The sequence below is a fragment of the Nesoenas mayeri genome (assembly GCF_963082525.1).
Source record: "Nesoenas mayeri genome assembly, chromosome: 6".
NCBI lineage: Eukaryota > Metazoa > Chordata > Aves > Columbiformes > Columbidae > Nesoenas > Nesoenas mayeri.
The window spans coordinates 25,007,652-25,028,076 of record NC_137545.1 but is presented as its reverse complement, the minus strand read 5'-3'; positions in this window follow the sequence as shown (position 1 = coordinate 25,028,076).

Here is a 20,425-nt window from a genome sequence, read left to right as displayed (position 1 = left end):
AAACATGATCTCAACTGACACCTTTGCATTTTTGCATAGTAAGCAAATAAAAGTAGAGAAAAATCACTAGGAACAGCAGCAGAAAGACAAGACTTATTCTCCAAAATGGATAGTCATACATGTCGAAACAAGGCTGAACACAGGACAGTGAAGAAAAGTGCACTTACCTATAATGCCTGATCCTATGATGGAGTTGATAATGTTAAAGCCAGCTGATGCCAGATCACCATTTCCTCCTTTATTCTTGGGCTTACCAACGAGGGCTGTCTGGTCATCTGTTTCTGCCTATTTCAGGAAGAAAACAACATTATATCTGAGAAACATGGGTGAGAACAAGGATTTTACACATTGTCTATTCAAGATTTAAAAAGTTATAGACTCAGATTTGTAGAGGTATTTTGATAACTAAATCCCATTTTTTTCAGTGAGAAATCAAAGGGGCATTAGGCATCTAATTCCTGTATAAGTCTGACCCACAATTAATTCTTCTCTGAAAAAAAAAAAAGTGGAAAGGCAGAAATTTATTTTAAATTAAGTCATCTTATAATTCAAAAGAGGAACATGCATTCAATGAAGAAAATGCCTGCCTGTGTTCTACAAAAGCAAAGCATTGTGTACTTACCATGAAAATAAAACCACTATTTCTGGATGCAGAAGCCTATTTAACATATATATCAGGTAGTACAAACTCAGATGCTTGTCACTAATACTCCTGGAATGAAAATTAAATGACTGATAAATTGAAGCCATCTGTAGATAGTGGTATAAGCTGACAAGCATAACAGTGCCTCGAGGAGGGCTACATAGATAACTGGAATCTTTAATCCTTAAGCAGTACTAACATCAGAAGAGTAATACTGGCTCAGATATATACCAGTATAGCCTGGCATCCCATTTCTGAGAAAGGATATGGAAAACATCTAGGGAGGCCTATAAGAACATGAAAAATAGATAGTTAGCAAATAATTCTCCTGTCCCAGCTTTCATCACTTTCTATACCCTGGACTTCCAAAAGCAGATATGCTCTTGGTACATCACATCCCTTAATGGACTGCTCCTTGAATTTGCCCATTTTTGAAGGCACATGTATTTTTTAGCATCTGCAATGTCATATACCAATGAATTAATAATGCAACATATGAAGAGACATGTACTCTTCTTTGCTCTGAATCTACCATTAAATATTTCCACTTGATGACCCAAAAATGCTTGTAACATCACAGACAAACCAATCACAATTTCCTACTCACCCATATCACATGTAATTTTATAGGTAACGTTCTCCCTCAGCTGTTTCTCATCTAGACTTAGAGGTGCTACATTTTATTTTACCACTGATTTGAGCAACAGAAGCATCACTGTCATTGTCTCCTGAAATGTTAATGCTCTCTGCTACTTACAGCACAGTACATGTGATATTGCACTAGACTAGAACAGTCCAGTTGCCTCTATTCAGTTGGTACAAGAAAATGAGCACAATGTGCGCTCTACAGCTCAAAGTCTCTGTCATTAACCCTGGTCCCTTCCCCACCTGGAAGAGAGATATTTGAATTGGAAAAAAAAAAAAAAGGACAAGAAATAGAAACTGTGACGGAGTGCAATGGCTCCTGTGTGAAGACTGGCGCTTTGAAGGTGCACTTGGACTGCAGACAGGGCGGGAATGCCTGTTGGGAGGCACGCTAGCGAGCTGCGCAACGCGGACCCAGGGACCAGCTGCGGGCCATGAGGCAGCCTGGGCCACCCGGTATCCTGTTGACAGCGCTGGGTCCGCTGGGAGAGCAGGTGCTCGAGTTCTGGTCCTCAAGCGAGACTGAATTTTAGCTGTGCCAATCAGCCACAGTTCCCGTGCCTCACACGAACAAGGCCACTCTGATTGCACCTGTAAGTCTTTCTTCCCATACAAGTTCGGGGAAAGCTGAACAGAGTGGAAAAACCCGCAGCCGCCGCCAGCCCCTCACAGCCGCCGCCAGCCCCTCACAGCCGCCCACCCGCCCGGGACGCCTCGCGCGACCGCTCGCGGTGAACCCGCCAAAAGCGGCCGCCGACCGCCCGCAGCCCCATCCCGCCCAACGTCCCGCGACGACGGGCCGGGAGAAGAGAGGACAAGCCGGCGCAGGCCGGCGGAAAGCCTGACACCGCACCCCTCCTGCCGCCGCTGATCTCAGCCCCGGTACCTGGTGAGCAGCGGCCGGTAGCGGCTCCGGCCCACCGTGCTCCATCGCCGGCTGCCCCGAGGGTCGTGCGGCTCTTCCCTCACGGCGCCGCCGGGCTGCTGCGGGCCGCCCCAGCTGCCTCAGCCCCACGGGCCCTGGGGAGGCAGGGGAGGGAGCAGTGCGCGGTGGGCAGCTCCTCCCGGGCGGGCGGGGAGCGGTGCAAGCTGCTTTCACACGGGCTCGGGAGAGTCCCGAGGCACCTCCACTGGCTTTGCAAAGGCAGGAGCTTTCCGGCCTCAGTAGCCCGTGCCCGGCACAGTGTCCGCACAGAGCCCTGTCGGGCCGGGCTCAGGTACTGCGGGGAGGTCGGGCCTGGAGGGGGCGGGCGGGCGCGCGCCGCCTCGGGACCGTGAGGCGTGAGGGGGGCGGCGGCCGCTCCTCCGGTGGGTCCGTTGGAAGTTTGCAGAAAGTGAGCGCTTCTGCCTTGTGTTTGTGAGACCCCAGTTTACAAAACGCTCATCTGGGATGAGCAAGGAAAGCTTTCTCCGTAGGGTGTTGTGAAAACCGGCTCCAGTGTTTGTTGCTGCTTTTCAATATCGATGTTATTGACAAGGCTTCGCTACCCTAGTCGTCGGTTGTTCTCTTCAGGGAGGGTGAGCTCTTGCAAAGAGGGCTAAGTCATCAAAACAGGGATAAGTCAGGTGAAGAACAGACCAGGTTGACAGTGAAAATAAAGGAGGAAGCCGAACTAATTAAAAGAGGTCAAATTATCGTGCTGAAACTTTGGAGTCTGTAGATTCCTCACTTAACTGAGACCAGGCAGTGTCCAGCAGAAGCATGCTTTGTAAACATAGGACAAACTACACAAACAAAAACATGTAGGAAGTAGTAAGCAATAATAAAAAAATAGAGGCAGTCTTTAGGTTTGCAAAGCATTACTGGATGTGAAATTTATGGCCTACAAAGGTAAAAAAATAACTTGGAGAACTTATTCCAATTAACTGGAGTGCCCTAGCAATAGAATGCAGACCAAACATTTTCAACAAGATTAAGTCATTACCAGAAAAAAAAAAACCTGAGAGATGGCAACTAAATAGCAGAAGAAAATAGAGCATGCTAATTTCCTTTCTACAGTTCGAATAATTCTTATATTTGATAATTCTTTGCTGTGGTGAACTGCAGTGGTTAAAGGAGTGCATATGCCATGCATCAGTAATTTTGTCTTTAAAGACCTATGATGCACATGATTTAATATGGAGAACAAAGTGTACATAAAGAGCATATATGACATTTTTGTTCAATAGCTTAAGCACATTAGCTTCAACTCCTTCAAAAAAATGTCTAATCAACTCCATGACAAGCTACAAGCTGACATGTATTCTTGTGTGACCAGTCAGATGACGTGACTCAGCAGAGAAAATTTTAGAGGCCTAAGGTGCAGTGAAAGTTCCTGTGATTTAGTAGCAAGGGTTTTTTTCATAGACTGTACAAAGAATTCTGTGTAAAAATAGGGAATTAACATGTTTTAAAGCAGAGTGTAATAAAGCATAGAGTAGGTTTTCATGACAGTATTCTACCAGACTCTCTGCATGTGTGAGTACTGTAGCAACTTCCTCACAAAGCCTTTTTATCAAACACCCACATGCTCTACAGCAGTCCCTCTGAGTTCTACGATTTTGTTTTAATTCCAATTTGGAGTATGCATTTGTTACCTCAGAAAATAATTTCTGTTTTGTGCAAATGCTTTCTCTTGCATGTCCTTGTTATTAATCAGATACATTCTTCAGTCATTTATTTGACACAAACTGAGTTAAGCTCCCACTATGCAGTTGTTGATATGTGAGGGGGCTGGTGCCTGAATGTGGCACCTGCTTATTTAAGAGTCCTAGAATTTTATTTGTATCAGTCATACTGGCACCATGCTGAGCAGTGTTTGTAAACTTGAAAGCTTTAATTCAGTATGCTAGCAGTGAGTTAGAGAAAGAAACTGACATTTCCCAAAAGATTGTGTGAAGGGTCTGTTTCCTGTACTATGAGAATAGTCTTTGATCACTTGGATTGCTCTGTGCTCTTTGCTGTGCTTTGGGATGTGGTGATTGTATGGAAAGCTTAATACTGGTTTTAATCTTAGCAATGAGACTAGTAGTACATTGTGAATGAAATCACAGGGCACACTGAAAGTCCATAATCCAGTGTTTGCATTGTGTTCCTTGGGACAGTTTGTACAATTGTTTACTCCTGTGGTTGTGGTGGACGGCAAAGCTCTGAAAGCTGCCAACGGAGTTAAACCACAGGAACAAGGCAATTATAAAAAACAGAAGGCATCTTCCAAAAAGAGATTATAAAACCAGAACAGAGAAAGTAAGGAGATTTTTTTGTTTACTGGAGAGTATCTTGGGAAGATTTCCACAGCAGAACTCTTCACATATAGAGGACTACACAGAGAATATGCTTTAGACTGCATTATCAATAGAGTGAATGGAAAAGATATGTAATGATGGTTTGGGATGATCAGATGAATTAATCTTAGAACGCTAAATTAACTTGTAGCTGGGCAAAGTAGAATGCTAATTTTTTGCTTGATATCAGTGGTGCTAAGTGGTACCAGAAAATGGCGAATGTAATGTAAATATGACTGCCCAAAAGGACTCCAGGACTGATCCAGGAAACTACCAATATGTGTGACATATCCACCGGGCAACCCAGTAAAAGAATAAATAATGAGATGGCATTGGGTTGTGTTGGCAAAGCTTTGTGGGGAAGCTTGTGCTGTTATAGCTTTTGCTTTGCTAGTGGTACTGCTTGAGAAGTAAATATATAAATGCCAATAAAACCGTCATCTTTCGCAAGCATTGCATATATTAAAACAAGGCATTAAAAAAAACCAGAGAAAACTCAATACTATAAGGTCTTTGTGTACACCAAGGATGTGGTTTAGGTCATCTGAAAACATATGAGATAAAACATGTAAGAAAGACTAGACACAAAGCAGGCCTAGAAGAGAACAGCCATGTGATGTGAATTGATAAATATAAGAGAGATTTTTTTCTTTGGTTTTTTTTCCTTAAATGAATGTATAAAACAGAAGAAGAAGAAAAAAAGCATTTTTAATAGGGGATTATTGTTATAATCACATGACATTTTAATGTCAGATTTTTTAGTCGTTCCTGGAAAGGTCAGTAACCTTTAAATTTTTAATAGTGTCTTTGTCCATGAGACAAACATTTAAAAAGAACTACCATTTTCAGCAGTAAATTAATTTAGCTGTAAGATAGCTAATAGTCTACCAGTAAGAGTGATTATGGACCATTTTTAAAAAAAGATTTTGCTGAGAAATGGGCCTTGGCGATGTGTCTGAGCAAGATGGAGTGAAAACTGTCCAGCCTAATCAGGCCCCTCTACAAAGGTGGCCAGGACTACAGGGGAATGCAGCCACCCACTGTTACAGCTGTGAGCAGTCTGCTTGTGTTGCTTAGCTGGCGAGCTCAATAAACACCAAGCACATTGTCTTCATGGGGAGTACATAGAGCATTATAAAAACTACATAAAAGATTTGCAGTTTGAGGAAAATGTTTACACTCTAAAAGTTCTAACCTGGCTTTCATAAGAACCTGTAGTCTTTGAAGTTCATGGACAAATGCTAAACAACTGAGCTCGAAGTTATCAGTACAACTTTTCCTCTCCTATGGGTTGTAGGCACCATAATCTGTTTTGGAGAAACATGTAGTCTTCAAACATATAGGTAGAAAATCTAGTCTAGGTAGTGTCAGTAGCCTTTTGTTGATGGTCCTCATTGTGGATCCTGGGTCTTCAGTCTTTTGTGATAACGAAATTATCACATTATAACATGTCCTGCACAGTTATGGTCAAAAGAAATACCTGGAGGGAGAAATTCTTGAACTACAACTGGATCTTTCTTAATAGTTTTTTGTGACAAATAATATACTATTTATTTAATTTAAATCTCCCACAAAGTCAGATAAATAGGAGAATTTGAATCTTTACATGTGAATTTTTTTATGGCAGGTTTGAAATTTAAAATTATCTTTTCTCTCCAACTCATTAATTCATGGGATCTGTATCTGGGAAAATCACAACCAAAATTCTTCTGCTTCAAAACAGCCCCAGTGAAACCCAGAGGTCAGGCATGCTGGTGTGGGAGAGCTGCACTGTGATCCCTAGACTGTGAATTGGGAGCTGCTTTGCTTTGTTATACCCCATAACTTTCCAGTGATGTTGTGTACTTTTGAATCCCAGTGGCTAGACTATATTTACTATAGACTATTTACTATAATTGAGAATTAAAATGAGAGAATAAATGGTTGCTTCATATTCACATGACTGTAAGTGAAGTACAGCTCATTGTGCGTGTGCTTAGCTGAGGGTTTAGAATTGAAGTTAATATCACACTTTAACCTGCTGGGCCACCTACGTTAGGGAAAAAGAAGAGAAGCTGAAAACAAAAGCTGTTTGATTGTTTATCTGGGTAAGAGTTAGAATTTGAGTGACGAGGAAGCTATAAAATTAGGGTTTACTCTAAAGTGTTGCTGTAGTTGGTCTGGATATCTCCTTTTGTGCTGCTTGGATAGATTTTTAAAGGGTAGTAGAAAGCTGACCAAATATGGTCCTTCACTACTTGAAAAAAAATCTTTCATCCTCAGTCTGAACAGATCTGACTTTCTTATAAGTCATAAAAATAGCAGTAAAATTGTTATACCAGGTTTCTCAAACTCATTCCTTAGGTAAAGATATAGTATAGCATGGTTGTCAAAGCTGATATTAATGTAGGTGTAAATCTGTCTTGGGGATCATTGCACCTGGCTAATTCCCTCTCCATCTGAGTGTTTGGTACATAGATATATGTAAAACGTGAGAAAGTTTAAAGATACTGCCTGATATACAAGAAACTTTGTTTCCATACCCCAGCACTATGGTCCTGAACATAGGATGGAGGGCACTGAGGGCACTGATTTAAGAGTACAAAGAAGCTTGCAAACTTTAGTAGGTCTGTTGGATTATAGGAAACTTTGATATTTCTACAGTTCTAATATAGAACTTAATCTAAAAACTGCAATTGGTGGGGAAACAACAAACAAATGAAAAACAAACAACCACGTGAAAAGGGATACTTCAAATTGTGAACTGATTGTGACATTTTCACAAAAAGAACTTTTCAACAAATGCCTAAAACCTGTCACATTTTTCTTACAGGAATGCAGAAAATATCTGAGGGAAAAAAAAGTATGAAAAAATCTTCCTGCAAGTTTTTAGAAAAGGATTATTCTTGAGAAAACATTTACAGTTTCTCTGCAATGGTTTTGGGATCTCAAAAGCCAAGGTAAGAATTTTTTTCCAGTGTTTTCAGCCACGTCTACCAAAAAAGTATAAACAAACGATCTCAATATACTTGGTAAATTTTTGTGCTGGCAGGTGATGAGGCAAGTTATCTGGTTGTCAGGAAAAAATATTAAAGACATATAAGAACTGATTTAGGTAGCTGCCTGAAGCTGTCACCATAGTAAAACCAGCTTACTCAGTTACGTCACCCTGTGCCCTTTCAGTTGCATTTGGCTACAGCTTTGGATTATTAAGTAGGCTGTCTCACCCTGCTTCTCCTTTAGAGGCTTTGGCTTTTAGTATCTGCTATCTTTTTCCTCTTATCCTGCATCTTATAGTTTTATTTTATAACAATCTCTGTTCTTCTTCATCCATGTTTATTTTACTGTAAGCCCTTCATGTCAGATTTTTTTATTCCTAGATGGTAGAAATTGCTATCCTGATAATCTTTAAAGGATTTACAATGTACAGTTTTTATCATAGGTTGCTTAGTGAATGTGCGATAGCAGATAAATGAGTGTTGTCACGAGGAGCTGAACTGTGGGATGTTCAAGCTTTTTATTTAAAATTATCTTCTGACTACAGGATTATAGACAAAAAACCAGAATACTATAGAATTATTTTAGATGAAAGCATGTAGATATGATAAAGGCAAGCAGGAGACCTGGAGGCAAGAGAGTAAGGTGCAAGCCTGCAGCCAGCCTCAGGGCTTTCAGTGTTCAGAGAATAAAAGATGAGGGTAGAGACATGTTTGGCAGGGATATATTTATGTATAAAGTGTGTTTTTGTGAAGTGTGCTAAATTCGTTTGCTGCATGCATAATTTTGATTTATGCTGAGTGTAATGGCATTGTGGTTACCAGTTGGTTAGCTTAGTTGGTTCAATTATCTTTCTGAACTTCAGCAGGAGCTGGTGATACTGCAAGTGCTGCTATTCTGCTGGATGTTCACGATTCACTGATGACATGTATCTATATGCAGCCCTAGAGCTTTTACTATAGTATTTCTCCAGTGCCTTAACAGGCCCTATACAGAAGTAAAACAAGTTTCTTTGATTACTACTTACATGCTTCAGTTTTCAAATGATTAAAATTGATGTTACTGAATCAACAGCACTTGCTGTTTTGGTCCTGCTTTTCTGTGCTTTAGTTCTTTAATATCTTCAGAATGATTGCTAATCAATGGCATGATTCTCTTGCTTTGTAGGGAATATCTCTCTCTGCTTTTTGAAGTGGATGGTGCACTGAATTTGTGCTTGTAGTAGCTTAAAAATACTGCCTTCAATATGATAAGACATGGGCTCATTTGGAAAGCTATGGTCAATTTACTCTACTTTCTTCTAGTTAAAAGCAACCTATTTAGAGTATAAAAAGACCCTTTTCCACTTATATTTTGATATGTATATCCCTTGTATCCCTAATACACAATATTAATTATTTCCTGAAGTTCTTTGGTAATGTTTTTAAGTGGTTCTTACTGGGGTATATACCCATATAACTCGTTCCTGAGCTACGTTGTGATGGACTTACCCAGCAAAGTTTAGCACACCTTTTTATTGGGCCTTGGAATGACACATCACGACACCCCTCCGTGCTGCCGCTGCAAATTCCCCTTGAAAGACTCTGTGGTGTTAAGGTGATGTCAAACAAGCCGTGGGGGACGTGCTCTGTGCTGCGGGCACTAGGGGGCAATATTTGACCGCTTTTGCTCGTGTGCTGTAGAGCCCCAACGAGCCCCTGTTGGGTATTGCTGTCTATAGCCCAGCCTGGCTGGAAACCCGTGTCGGGAGCCTCACTCACTCCAGTTCCTGCTTCTGCAGGCTCCGGTGGAAACGTTTTCTACAAACACAACGGCAATGGGAAACCAATGGTGAAAACAACACCTGAACTCAGAATCCATTGTGGGCATTTCGATATGCTCAAAAAGATTTGTCAGGGATGGAAAATGAAGTCAAGTGATACAGTTCAATTTTTCTTTTTTTTTTTTTTTTTTTCCCAAAAGAGAGTGTCATATTATAAAAACATGAAAAAAATTAAGCACAGTAAGTCATAATTGTGTCAGAGATTAGTCAACCTCCTTCTGTCTTTTGTTGGCTTGTTCATAACAATCTTATTAACTTCGCATTCCTTGTAATTGTTTGTCCATTTATGAGTTTTGATCATTTTCAAGCTCATATTTCTCTTTGTTTTTATGTAGAGGCTGAGAAATAAGATGTTGCAAATCTCATTAAGAAAGTTGGTGTTTGAATCAAGCTACATGAATATTTAAGATATTTACAGTGTAAAATGTTACAGGCAATAAACAGATTATTATTTATTTATTATGTACCAAGTGACTGAACACTTTTGCTATGCTTTTGGAAACTCTGAATGCCCCATAAGTTTTTGCTTGTTTATTATTGTGAAATCTGATTTAAGGATAGAATATTAATGATGAAAATTTGGACAAAGTGAAGTCAGTGGTGTAATTCTAAGTGCTCTGTGGTGCTGTATGACTATAGCATAAGAGCTAATCAATTACATACACCTGTAGAATGTAATGGATTATTTTGTTATGCTTCTTGTGTGTTTTTATTACTTGTATATCTGACAGAATTGTTTGCATGTGTAAAGTTCTGTAGTAGGTTCTACAGTAATGCAGGTTTGGAGTGTGTTAGAAAGTGAAAGACTACTGTGTTTTGAGAAGGAGTAGAAGAAAAAGTTTTTGTTTTGCCAAAGGGACTAGCAAGGGTAAGGAGGAAAGAGGGAGAAAACAAGAAATGCACCATGGGAAGTGATGATTTTAAAATGATAAGACAAAAATAAGTAGGAGACAATTGGGCTTGTTGAATGCTGTTCTACTAATGGCTTCCCTGCCATTTAGTTTCTCTTTTGATTGTGTTTGCAGCCTCTCAGATTTTTCTTTCAGAAGTATTTTCTGATTTGCCATTTGTAACATTTTATCTTAGGTGATGAAGTGCTTCCCAATCACTGTTCAATTTGTAATCATATCTGGTTGCTCATTTTAACCCTAAATTAATACATTTCATTGTGAAAGGCAGCCAAGAAGTTTTGGCAACAGTTCTGGATTTTCTTTAAATGTGAGTCTGAAGAGCTGCATGGAAATATGGTTTCCTTATTTTTTCAGTATTATAAATAAAGAGAAGTGAAGAAAGAGGAAGGGTCTCAAGAGGAAAGAAAAAGAGAAGTCTAGCAGATTTCCAATGTTGTGTTGTCAATATGTCTGTTTAAAGTTCAGTGAAACAGTAAATCTCTTTTAAATATGTACTTGAGATGATCCAAGTGATTTGGTAAACACATAGAGAGCAGTGTTTAGTCAAATACACCTCTACTGCTATATAACAGCTCCATAAAATCAAATACAGAGATTAGCTATACAACTTCTATTAGCTATAGTACATACAGCTATTTTCTATTAGTAGTATGTGGATGTGCCTTATAAATGTATCTTCTGTATCAAAGCATAACTGACAGATGGTACCAGTGACTCCTTAGTTCTGTCTCCTGCTTCAAAATAGACTTGCTGTCAATTAATTCAGACTAGAAAAGAATTAGATTTGATTATCTGGGTTGTTGTGGTTTTTTTGGTTAGTTAATACTTAGTATTTTTAGCATTTTCAACTCGTTGATTTGTTAACATTTGGCAGAATTAATCCTGACCCATGACTGGGGCTCCTGCCTATTAAGGTAGTATGATTAATAAGATAAAATCAAAAAGTTGCATTCAGAATTCTGTTTAATTAGCATCATGAAACAGCAGTAAGAATATCTAGCAATATTTTCCCAAACACTGGAAGAATTAGGAATGAGAAAGATTGTATTTTCAGAAAGGTATTCCTGATTTCAGTATAATCTTCTCTTAGAACATGCAGTATGCTTTCTCTGGTCATGAGTTTCCTATTGCTAAAATGAGGATAATGTTTTCCATTTTCCAGAACTATTGTGAAGAAAATGCCATTATTTTTTTCCTCAGATATTAATGTGGTAGATACTATAGAAAGTGCTACAAGAAAAAAACAACCACAAAAATCTATTAGCTTTATTTGAATTTGAAAAAAAAAAGTGTTTTCAATAATAAGTTAAATAATAAATTCCCTTAGAGCAGCAAGCTGAATTTGTTTCACTTTTGATCCATTTGGAGAGTGACTTATGTAGGAAGAAATCTGAGCGAAGTTAGAAGTTGCTAATGTGGAGCCTGCATGAAGCTGCTAAAAAGGAAAGCTATGTAGGAAGAGCCTATAATTTTCATTCCTATCTTTGGACTTGGATTAATGCCCAGAATAGTGACAAATACTGGAGAAAGGCGAAGAATCACCTCCATAGGCAATAACAACTAACTAAAGGAATGGATAACTGCATACAATTAAAGCAATGAAGTAGTTGCTAATGAAAAGAATATTTTTCTATTTTCAGTACAGATAACTGACAAGAAAGACTTTTTTAACACTTAAAGTAGCATTTTCAATGGAGGAAGAAAAGGAAATGTTGATAACTGTGTGTGTCACTGTATGAATATGTGCATGATATATATATACACATATGTACAACAGAAAAATTTAGCTGAAGATATTACAAAATATCGTCTCCCTCTCAAGGCCAAAACTATACTTTCTCTAGGCGAGTTATTGAAGAGGTACCTTTTTGAAGAGCTTGACATAGAGGTGCATAATTTATCTGAGAACATGTCTTTGACAGAAGTAGGAGTAGTATGTAATATGATGGCTATATTTATTTAATTTTTCCCCTCTGTCATTTAATATTTAAAAAAATATACATACAGACACTGGATTAAGTGTTAAGTACTTCCCCACACATTTTAGTCCTATGGTGCTATTGCCTGACTTTACCCTCTGCTCCTCAAGAACCACTGCAGAAAACTTCCTTGTGCTGTCTGAGTTGATAATATCCTTGGAGAGAATGGATAATGGGTAATGGACTTTTCTGGCTGTCTTTGGAGCTTATGGAATAACAGTATCCCTGTAGTTTTCACCTCTCTTATTCAAGATTCAAATAGTTTTTCTGTCTGGTTTGTAGGTAAAGCATTTGTGACTGTAAGATGCAGTGGCTCTGTCTTTTGGAAGAGTTTAAGAAAGTGGGGCTCTTGCAAAGGAATAACAAAAAGAGGGCCAAATGGAACAGAATGGTACTATTTTGTAATGAATAGCTGCATAAATTACTTTTAAAGTGTGCGGGTGGTGTATTGTGTTTGTTTTTTGTTGTTGTTTGGTGAGGTTTTTTGTTTGTTTTGATGGTTTTGTTTGTTTGTTTGTTTAACATGGTTTTATATATGGAAAAGGGAAGTAAATCATACCAGCTAGGTCTGTGTATGGAACAAGATCCTGCTATAGTACTGCATGAACAAAAGTTCCCCTTGTGTACTGAGATATTAATTTTATTAAGTTTGGGGGTTTTGCTTCCTTGTAGTGCTTTTGAATCATGGTCAGTCTAAAAGGAGTGTGGCATTGTATGAAGTCTGCTGCTAATATTGGCCAAGAAACATCCAGAAACAAGATGTGGGATTTGAACAATAGACATATTTTCCTTAATAAATGGAGGATTTACTTACAGAGATGTCAGCTGTTAAGTATTTCTGCTGCTGTAGTATTCTCTGACCTTATGACTTTCCTCATTTCTGAACATTGTTACTGTCTTGGGAAAGGGATAGATTTATAGATGATAGAGGGTCTATTCAGGTGGCGTCTATATTGAAAGACCTGCTGACTCCACTGAATCTGCTTAATGCTTAACATAACAAAAGGTGGTCTTCTAACACCTCTCCCTTTATTATACCAAAGTATGCTAATGCAAACACCTAACTCTAAAGTTAGATACATTTCTTTAAGTGCTTGGATATGCTGCACCTTTTCCTAGTGAATATAAAATTTGATTGTGACTATTGAAACTGTTTCATTTTCTGTCAAGAATTTCAGTCTTATCTCTTCTATTTGGGGCACTCTCTGCTGTGCATGTGGAGTAAAATTGCGTGAAATAAAGTAAATATGGAGTTTTAAAATAAAAAGGAGCATATATGTTTACAGGAATAATTTTTACTGTGTAATCAAATGTTTTAGACATTTTAACATATATGCCATGCTTTTAATTATAAAGAAAAGTATTACTTAAGGCAAAACCAGAGATATATGTGTATACTTTTATACTAGAACCAAGGCTTCATAGGTATGAGCTTAATACTAGGTGGCAGAAAGATTGACTTATGGGCTGAAAGACTGCAGTAACACAAACCAGTGTCATTGCTGGGGAAGTAATGACATGTTTCAAATATTAACTGGTATGAAATATTTTGTTGAAGGCTATTGTTGACATGCATTCTTCAACAAGAGTGTCTTTGCAAGCAGAATTAGGAAGATGTGATGATACAGCTGAGCAAAATACAGTACTCCATATTATGTGCGGTTGCTAAGGATATAAACCTATCAGTGATATCTCATTTTAGGAGTTCAGGGAATGAATAATAGCTCTATGACTAACGATTAATGATATGGAGTGAAAAAGAAGCACCATTGGATAACAGAAGGTAGAATCATTTTACTATATGCAGCAATGAACATTACCTTGCACAAACAGTACAGCCTTGAAGTAAGGTGGGTGGAGGTACAGCTGAGTGGGAGGCAGAAAAGAGGACTGAGAGCATAAGATTTATGGGTGAGAAATTCAACCCTGTAAATAAATTTTACCATTAGGAGTTTAACATGAGAGATGCTGCAGATTGGACTTCGACGTTCCAGATGCTCTCTGCTTTCAATTTTAGGTTAATGGCATTGTTATTTCCACAGCAACCATCAGTGACATTGCAGAAAAGGGCTGCAGCTAGAGTTTTTGTTGTTAGATATATTATGGATTACTGCTATTATAGTGTGAACTATTTAAGGTGATCCTCCATTGATTCCTTTCCTCTTTTCCTCACTGTATGTTTTTAGTAACATAACATATGCAAATAAGCATCCAATTTGTATAATTGAAAACTAGCTGAACGGCCTTGCCCAGGTTTTCCAAATGTTGTTCTCCTGGCATAGCGGTAGAGATATCATATTATTTAAATACTTTTAAAGGTGATTTTAAGGTTACTGATGGTACCTTAAAAATGTACGCACAACTGATTATAAAATTGGAAATGTTTTTGTGATCCAGGTAATGGCAAGCAGGTTATTGGTACAGTTTGTCAGATTTGGTTCAGAACTGCCCTAATGGGGTCACAGTCATTATAGGCAGGAGAAGCATAGATCTGCTTAAAGCCAAGAAACACACACTTCTGTGAGGCTGAATGTCTTGATTCCTGTTACAGCCAGGAGATGGAATTGCATAGTGAGTTTTCAACTTAAAATAAAAAAAACTTTTTTCATTATTATTTTATGAATAGTTATTATCAAACCATAATATGATATTAAGAGCTCATCTGACTGCTTTCTCTTCTGTCAGTTTTATCTGCAAAATAAGTATTTAGAGATCCTGATCTACAGTGCCAGTTCAGAAAAGAACGCTTGCAGTTGTGTTAAATCTGTTGTGGTGTGTGTGTTTGTTCGTTCGTTTGTTTTGTAGTTTTGTTTGAGTTTGTTTTTCTGAGTCCTCCAGCAGCAGTAAATTAAGGCCAAGGAGCTTTCTCCCATGCATGCAACTGCTATGTCACTCCCTTCCCATTGTGCATCTCTGTATTGAAGAAGCTGCACAGTGTTGGAACAGGTCAGCTGGCGCTATTGCATTACCACATCAGCTCACAAGAGTGCAGTGTAGGGGCAGCCTGAAAGGATGTTGCAGCCAAGAACTGAAACAACTGATGTAGTAAGTCTAATTTTAGGTGCAAGAGCCTCAACAGTTTACAAATAATGAGAAGCAGACTTAAAACTATCTCAGTATGTATTTATACATGAGCAGTGGGTTTTTTTCAGTGTTATATTTTTATCTGTCTCTAATTCGTATTTTGTGTATATATTTATATGCATTGTTTTTAAAACAGCTATTTCATTCCTTTCTTCTTCTCAAATTATAAGATATTTCAGGCACAATTTCCATAGATATTTTGTAGCTATCTGACTGTCTTAATACATCCCACTGCATTACATTTTTAATTGATGTTTAATAATGTAAGCAAATATTTATTATACTGAAGGTGAATATAATCTACCAAGCAAATATCTAATGTAATACATTTTTAAAACAGTAGTTTCTGAGAATTTTAATCCCTTTAAAATAACAGCAGCTTTTGTTTGTACAGCATTTTAAGGTGTTAAATCATTAAATGAAGTACTGCAACACATCTAGTACATACACAACTATAAATACTCTGAGTGGGCACAGAATAACACCCAGCGAGATACATGAGCAAAATGCATGCTCCTGTGTTGGTCAAATCACTTAGCATCTATAAATAGTAAGGAATCAATTTATACAGTATGAATCTAGTTATTGGGCAACCTTGGCTCCAGAAGTATAGCTCATGTTACTTTTACCCTTCTGTGCCTTGAGCTAGATGAGGGACCTTTTGAGTAGTACATCCTTGATAGCAGAACTCTCCTTAGTATTGTAGAAACTTACCCAGTGTAATTAAGTTTCTGAGTTTGGTCCTTCCTGAGCTGCCTGACAGCAATTGAAGCATGGAGGATTTAAAAAATACTTCTTTTTTTATGAGGATATTTCTTGCCTTGTTACTCCATTTCTCCCTCACATCCTGAGCCTGAAGGACCAGTGAGTGGTGATTGTTCATGGTGGTGGTTTTGTGTGGTGTGGCTTTTTGTTTGTTTTCTTTTTCAATTGAGCTTACTTTTAGATCTGTTTGGTCTAGTGGGCACTCAATGGAATTAAAACTTGAGTGACATAGACCTCGATGGTGTTGGAACACCTAAATTTACCGCAGAAAATCCTGTTACCAGAAATGTGATGCTAATACCTTTGAGTATTCTTCTCGATAATAGTCTTAAAAAACACATCAGTGACTGTGCATGAAGTAAAATGTGAGATTATGAATATCAAGACTCTTTGGTCTCATGGCAAGGATCCTGTAGCCTATAAAGTTGGAATTCAAGGATGTCCCCATGTGCTTTACTAGCAGTTCTAAGTGGAAAAAGTGGTTTGTGACAGAATTTAATAGCAGGTTTGCTTTCAGAAGAAAAGGGTCTCACAGTTTTGACATCTTGTTTTGATGCTTTTTGATACTATCGAAAAGAAAATCCGGCATAACCTCTTTATAGAATACAAGGCAAATAATGGTAAAAAAAAAAAAGATAATGTTTTAGCTTTTCCGTGCTGCCCAACATTTGAGACGTTTGCCTTCAAACACTTTTGCTCTGTTTCCAGATCTGTACATGTTTATGGAGACCTAGTTCTGTCAAAAGGGAAATGGTGATAAAATATGCATGGTATTGTTAATAGTACAAAGATAACACAGTATAAAAACATCTTTAGAAATTAGTGCCACAGATTGAGGACACAGTGACTTAAACTTGTCTTTAGATAATCTCTATTTTAAATCCATCTGCTCTTAGGCTTTGTAGTGCTCAAATTTCCTCTCCATTTTTCTGCAGAAGGTCAAATAGAAAAACTGTACCCACAAGTTATTTTATTGATAGCATGTGTATTAATATTCATGGAATTTGTTGAACCAAGAAAAAATGTAAATAATGAATTGAAAGCAAACAAACCAAAGTTCTTATGTTAATTGCTAAAGAATAATGTTATAGCAGGAAGTTCAGCTGGAGGTGAGTCAGTAATTGGTGTGTACCCCAAGGACTGATACTGGGACCAATACTGTTCAGCCTCTTTGTTAATAACCTGGTGATGGGACACAGGTCAACCTCAACAAATTTGCAGACACCACAAAAATGTTGAGGAGTTACTACCCAATACTGTATGCCAGGAGGTTGTGCTGCCATTCAGGTGGACCTGGACTGGCTGGCCAACTGGACAGAAAAGAATATCATGGTGTTCAAAAAAGGGCAGTGCTGAGTCCTGCTGGGGGCCAAGTGGCTGGAGAGCAGCTCCGCAGAGTGGGATTTTGAGGTCCTGGTGGAAAATAAGTTGAACATGAGCCAGCAGTGTGCCTTCACAGCAAAGAATGCCAACAGTGTTCTGGCCTGCATTAGGAAGAGCATGGCCAGCAGGCTGAGGCAGGTGATTTTCTCAGTATTCCGTGTTGGTCATATCTGGAGTACCATGTCCACTTCTGGGCTCCCCAGTATGAGAAATATGTGGACTTTCTGGAGTGGGTCCATAGAAGGACTACAAAGGTTATCAAGGGATTGGAGCATTTATTGTATGAAGAAGAACTGAGGGAACTGGGGCTTTCAGTCTGGAGAAGAGAAGGCTCAGGGGATCTTGGTATGTGGATAAGTACCTGCTGGGAGAGAACGAAGAAGAGGGAGCTAGACCCATGTCAGTAGTGCCTACTGATAGGAGAAGGGACGATGAGCATAAATTAAAACACTTAAAATTCCCTTTGAACCAAAGAAAAACCTTTTTTACTGTGTGAATGGTCAAATTTTGGAACGGGTTTCCCAGAAAGGTTGTGGAGTCTCCATCTGTGGAGACAGTCAAAAGCTCCTGCACAACCTGGTCTGGGTAACCCTGCTTGCGCAAGGGGGTTGAACTACATGATCTCAAGAGGGCCCTTTGAACCGAAATGATTCAGAAAATATGATGGAAAAAATTATCGCGCTGCCTGTGTGTGTACAGTTGCACTTAATGAGATTGAAATGCGAAAAGCAGCTATGGTGGAAGGCAGCATTGGAGCAGCAATGCATCCTGTGCTTGTGTGCTTCCCCATAAACTTCTTGAATTGTGCTTTAACCAGTGAATTCTGGTATCTTGCCCAGCAGGACTTTACTGCTTCATACAAATCCATGAAATAAATTTTCCAGTTTCAGCTTTCACAGGTCCAGTCTGTTAGCAGGTAATGGGAAATGTTCACCTACCACTAAGGTCTGACAGCAAAAAGAAAGAATGGCCTAATAAAATGTTTGCACAACACAATTTTCACTTACTATAAGCAGGTTGGATGATGGAAATATTTACAAACAATCTGAGTTATTTAATACATTGATAAATTAAAAACTGAGACCTATAGTAGTCATAACAGCTGGGTGGCCACTATGAGATGGTTTCTTAGCTTTCAAGCATATAGATCTCAGGTTCTCTCTTCTTCAGCTTTTAAAGATCTGTCCTTACAGAGATAGGTTAAAAACCTTGTTAAGCATAATTTTGTTAAATGTTTTTATTCGTCAGCACCAACTCAGTGAGATAAGATTTTGTGTTGTATGAATTTTTTTTTTATCTAAAACCTGATTTTTGTAATGATATTTATTAAAAATGCTTTTATTCTTTTTTTACTAGGCTTTTCCGCCTAGTTGTAAGCATGTATAAAGTGTCAGTTTTCTGCTATAGTAGCTAGAAATTTTCTGCACTTATAATCTACTGCCAGTGGTGCAGCTACTGGCAGTAGATAATGTTTTCAGCATTTGCATCAGTGAGCACATTTTACAGGCACTTTGAGCTATCCTACCATGCATTTGAAGGAAACATTGTGTCTCTTTTGACCGCAAATTGAATTTACTTGCAGGTCTCCATTTTCAAAATATAAAAAGATGTTCGGTTTCTGCCAAATTCAGTTTTGTGTCTTAAAGTCTCCCTTCTTCAGATAAGCTGAAAGTTATTTTGAATTAGGAAAATCCTTCTCATTTTTCTGTCAAAAAAGGTGGTAAAATATGGGAGATGAATACTGGGGGTGGGGTGGGAGGAGAGAGTAGCAGGGAAGGAGCTGTAGAATTGTTTCTAAGTAAAAACCATGATATGCTGTAAAAGCTAAGAAATCAATTTAGTTTATGGAAGCATCTGAAAAGAATCATTTGTAGTGCAGTGGAACATCTACCTCTGCAAACATAAAAGAGAAGGTCCTCCAGGTATCAAATTTCCTATGTAGTTTGGTGTAGCCTCGTCTTCAGCCTACTGGGATCTTGTTGATTCTAGTTTCTAAGTTTGCCAGCAGTGATTAGCAAGGCTTTCAGAATCTAGAAACTTAGTGAACTACTCTGTAATAAACTCACCTTCATAGTTTTGATCAATATGGAATTTAGCTAATGTTAGTAAGATTTCACTCATGTAGTTAGACAATACTTGTGTTCCATTTCAGCACAGTTAATTCTGAAATGTGTAGTGAATGAATCTTGCAGTTTCACCAGAAATAGTCCATGTTCACAAACAGGTAGAGTTCAAACCTAGAAGTTGGTGAGAATCAAAAATTGCTTTTGTTTCGTAAGATAATTTTGTCTCTTCCCCATTCCCCCTCCTTTTTTTTTTTTTTTTTTTTTTTTTGCTAATTAGATTATTCAAACCAACTCTCTTCTACTGTCCCATTAGGTGCTGCATCATGAATAGTGAAGTTCTGGTTCATCCAGTGCTGAATGCTGATCACCACATTCTCCCATTAAAACTGAAAAGGAACAAATATCCTGAGAAAGGAGGCATTTAAAGATTTGTAGGAGTGATGCAGCTTATGATGTGCTTCAGCAGAGTAAGTTAATTTTGATTAATTTTCAGAGGCTATCACTAATAACTTGTGTTTTTTTACAGAAACGTTTTTAACTGTGTGCAAGCAGCACTTGTTCAGGTCTAAGAAACAGAAAAAAGGGAATGTTAGCCTAGAGAGGAGGAAGTGGACATGTTGGAATTCAGTGAATTCCTGGAGTATGTTGAAATTTAGGCAGTGATTTTTATCTTAACTATTAAGATGCTGCAGGATGGTTTTTTTGTTTGTTTTGGTTTTTTAACTATCCATGTCAGACAAATCTGTATGCAAAATGATGCTTTTTGTTTATGGTGATTTATTCTTTGACAAAAAAATAGTGTATGATTTTGAGCATTGATTTGATTTTTGCTGTAAAATGGCCTCGCCGCCCTTTCAGTAAGTCAGCAGAGTGAGTGCTTCCTATGG